Genomic DNA, 4,385 nt, shown 5'->3' on the forward strand with positions numbered 1-4,385 from the left:
AGAGAGAGATGAATGGAATCTATGAATGGATGAATGAACGGATGACTGATAGATGAACCATCCGATTTTTTTTTTCTCTCTGTTTCTTTTTAATTTTTATTTATTTTGAGAGAGAGAGAGAGAGAGAGAGAGAGAGAGAGAGAGAGAGAGAGAGAGAGGGAGAGAGAGAGAGAGAGAGAGAGGAGAGGAGAGAGAGAGATGAAAAAAACAGCAGAGAGAGAGACATAGAGCTAGAGAGAGGGAGAGAGAGGAGCAGGAGGCAAGGGAGCAGGAGGGGTAAGGTCACGGGGGAAGTCCCTGCAACAGGCCCGAGGGAGTAAGGGAGGGAGGGAAGAGTCAGTCTCCCTCGGGATGCCGTCGAGAGAGGGAGTCCTTGCTGCACCTGCGTCCCGTTTTCTATGCGCTCGTGAAATTCTCGTTTTCTAAATATCTGTTTGTGGTCTTTGGTTTAATTCTGGTATTTATTTGTATATGATTTCTCTCAAGATTGTGAAAATGTGCATTCTGTTTTCTTTTTTCTTTTGGAAAAAGGAAAGAGAGAAAATGTGAATGAAGAAGCGAATATATTCTTTAGTGTTGTGTCGTGTATAATTTGTTTTGCGAATGTGATGCAAAGAGAGAGGGGGATAAAGGGAGGAATGATGCAACTTGCAAATACCAAAGAGAAAGAAGAAAAAGAAAAGAAAAAAAGTAAAAGATACAAATACAGTTAGACTAAAAGGAACTTGCTTGAAGGTCGGCAATCAACTTGCCCAAGACAGAATGATACAAAAAATAGATATAGAGGAGTCGAGAATAAGTGCATGAGAAAAGGAGATAGGGAAATATTGATAAATAGAGCCCATGGAGTGATGCCAAGCTGCAAAATCGGTACCACAACCCGGAAATATTGTGTCCTCGTGTGTCTGCGCTTTCGGTGTGAAACGAAAAGTCAAAATAATTCTTACAGTAGTTACAACCATTAATTATTTTACCCTTGTCATTAAGTACGGTGTATGGAAGAGTTCGAAATTCAGAACAACAGTAGGAAATAATACGTAGTCTTGACCGAGAATAGCAAATAACTGATTCACAGAAACGGCAAGGAGAAAGTCTTAAATATGGCTTGTGATTCGTACGGCAAGTTCCATCAGTAAAAACATTGTGGTTGAAAGTAATATATATATGTATATATATTGTTCTGAAATTCTTGTTAAAAGCTGTCTGATTGTTTTTTTTTTAATTTTAATTTGAGTTTTATCTTAGATGTAGTGTGTCCAAATTCGTTGAAATTTTGAAGAAAGAAAGGAAACGAGAGAGGGAGAAAAATTAGGTGAGGTGTGATAATAAGCATCATTTCGTGTGATAGGAAAATGATGAAGAAATAAGAGTGATGCGAATGGAAAAACAACAAAACTTGAGATAAAAGAAACAGAAAGGAAATAATACGAAAAGAGTGAGATAGTGAAATTTGCAGATTCCAGTGTGAATGAAGGTAGCGGCGCCATCTTGAATTCTCCGTCGCTCATAATACAAAAAAGACAAGAAAAAAAAAGCAAAGCAAAGCAAAAAAAAAAGTGGAGGTATGTACTCGCACTTGTAGTCTGTTTATTTTCTGTTTTTAATTTATTATTATTTTTTTGGGGGGGGGGGTGGGGGGGGGATTTTCTTTAAAAATCTGCTGTAGGAAAATTTGTTCATGAAGGCATAAGGAGAGACCACACACTTGGTATAATAAAAGGTTGCAGACATGGGCACACACACGCGCACGCAGACTCACACATACATGCACACGCACCTGCACACGCACTCACACACAGACACACACATACACACACACACACACACACACACAACCACACAACACAACACACACCACACACACCAACACACATAAACACACACACCTATACAAAAAAAAAATAAACACCAAATAACAACAACAACACTACACACAACACAACACACACACACACCACACAAAAAAACAACACACACAACACACAACACACACCACCGCGCGCGGCGGCGCACGCCACACCGCGCAAACACACACACCACCACACACACATTTTACACACACACAAACACACACACACACACACACACCTCAACACACAAAAACATTACACGCACACACGCGACAGAGAGAGGACGGAGAGGATGAGAGGAGAGACGAGATCCGGAGACGAGAGCAGGGGAGATGAGGAGGAGCGACAGGGAGAGTGTAGGAAGGAGAGGGAGAGAGAGGGTGAGGGGAGAGAGGAGAGAGGAGACGACTGGGAGAGAGGAGAAGAGAGAGAGCGGGAGGAGAGAGAGGACGGAGACGAGAGAGAGAGAGGAGAGAGAGTTGAAGAGCGAGGAGACACGAGGACTGAGACGGGAGAAGGAGGAGAGGAGGAGAGAGAGAGAGAGAGAGAGGACGGAGAAAGAAATCAGAGAGAGAGGGAGATGGAGACGAGAGAGTCGAGAGGGAGGAGCGAGAGAGACGAGACGAGAGGAGGACGAGAGATGCGAATGATCCCGAGAAGGAGAGAGGAGAGAGAGAATGAGAATTCGAGACGAGAGAGAGAGAGAGAGAGAGAGAGGAGACAGAGATGGAGAGAAGAGAGAGAGAGGGACGGAGAGAGAAAGAGAGAGAGAGAGGACGGAGGAGACGGAAATGAGGAGAGAGGACGGATGAGTAGAGACATGAGACGGAGGCCAGAGAGCTGAGACGAGGACAGAGACGAGAGGAGACTGCAGGACGGAGGGAAGAGAGGAGAGCAGAGGGACGGAGCAGAGAGAGAGCGATGAGGACGGGAGAGACGAGATGAGAGATGGACTCGGAGAGAGACGAGCGACGAGGACGGAGAGAGAGAGAGGATGAGTGACCGGAGAGAAGAGAGCAGAGAGAGTAGACGAGAGGACACGGAGAGACGAGACTGAGATGAAGAGAGGTACGGAGAGAGAGATGAGACGAAGGACACGAGGACCAGATGAGAGGAGGAGGAGAGAGAGAGAAGAGAGAGAGAGGGACAGAGGGAGAGATGAGAGAGAGAGGACAGAGAGAGAGACGAGAGACCGAGAGAGCATGTGCGGCAGGAGACGAGAGATGGGAGGACAGGATGAGAGATAGGAGAGAGGACGGATAGCGAGAGAGAGAGAGGGGCGAGGACCGGAGAGAGAGAGATAGGAGATGAGATCGAGATGTGAGAGGACGGAAGAGAGAGAGTAAAGGAGTGAGACGAGAGTGGACGGATCGAGAGTACTGAGGAGGAGAGAGTTGAGATGGTAGGTGTAGTAGAGAGAGGGACGGAGAGAGGAGAGAGTGAGAGAGGGGAGGGATCGATATAGAGGAAAGAGGAGAGAGAGAGAGAGAGAGATGGAGAGAGAGGTGAGCGAGAGCCGAGAGGAGAGACAGAGAGAGATGGAGAGAGAGAGAGGAGAGAGAGAGGATGAGAGAAGAAATAGAGAGAAGAGGAAGGATAGAGAAGATAGATGAGAGGAGAGAGAAGGGAGAGAGTCTAGCGAGGAGGAGATAGAGAGAGAGAGAGAGTTATGAGGAAGGAGAGAGGGAGATATATGAGGAAAGAGAGATGACGAGAGATGAATCGAGAGAGACGAGAGAAGAGGAGAGAGGAGATTGACGAGGAGGAGAGAGAGACAGGAGAGAGATCCGAGAGAGCGAGAGAGAATGCGATGAGATGGAGGAGAGAGGATAGAGGAGAGAGGAAAGAAGAGAATGAGAAGAAAGAGGAGAGAGACGAGAAGAAGAGTAGAGAGGAAGACAGAGAGAGAGAGAGAGAAAGATGAGAACGGAGGGGAACAGAAAGGAAAGAGGGGGGGAAAAGAGGAGACGAGACGAGAGAGAGAGAGAGAGAGAGAGGAGAGATGATGAGAGAAGAGATGAGGGAGAGACGAGAGTGACGAGTAGAGAGGAGGAGAGAGAGATGAGGAGATCCTGATGAGACGAGAGAGGAGAGAGAGAGACTGGTCGAGGGAGGAGGAGAGGAGGAGAGAGGAGGAGGACGAGAGGATCGGGGATGGGAGAAGAGAGAACGAGGAGGAAGGATGAGAGGAGAGAAGAGAGAGAGAAGAGGAGGATTGAGAAGAGAGAGGAGAAGGAGAGAGAGGATTGAGGGAGATGAGAGCGAGAGAGAGATTAGAGAAGAAGGAGCAGAGAGGGAGGAGAGAGAGTGAGAGAGGAACGGGAAGAGAGAGAGAGAGAGAGAGCGAGAGGAGACCGAGAGAGAGAGAGAGGAGAGGGAGAGATGAGAGAAGGAGAGAGGATGAGAGACTAGAGAGAGAAGAGAGAGAGAGGTGAGTGGAGAGAGTGAGAGAGGAAGAGAGAGCGGGACAGGAGAGAGAGAGAGAGAAAGAGAGAGAGAGAGAGAGAGAGGACGGAGAGATAGAGAGAGACGGAG

The 4,385-nt window shown here is 47.0% G+C and overlaps 1 protein-coding gene across 1 annotated transcript in view; it reads left to right on the top strand.

Annotated features, from left to right (window-relative positions):
- Positions 1-337: 337 nt before the first annotated feature.
- Positions 338-4,385, top strand: part of LOC119599222 — a 134,525-nt gene continuing 130,477 nt past the window's right edge. Inside the window, exons 1-2 of the mRNA XM_037948963.1 lie at positions 338-432; positions 1,349-1,562. The gene's annotated coding sequence lies outside the window, so the exon portion shown is untranslated. The remainder of the gene's footprint in view (positions 433-1,348; positions 1,563-4,385) is intronic.

This window comes from Penaeus monodon, chromosome 42, assembly GCF_015228065.2.
Source record: "Penaeus monodon isolate SGIC_2016 chromosome 42, NSTDA_Pmon_1, whole genome shotgun sequence".
NCBI classification, from domain to species: Eukaryota; Metazoa; Arthropoda; class Malacostraca; order Decapoda; family Penaeidae; genus Penaeus; species Penaeus monodon.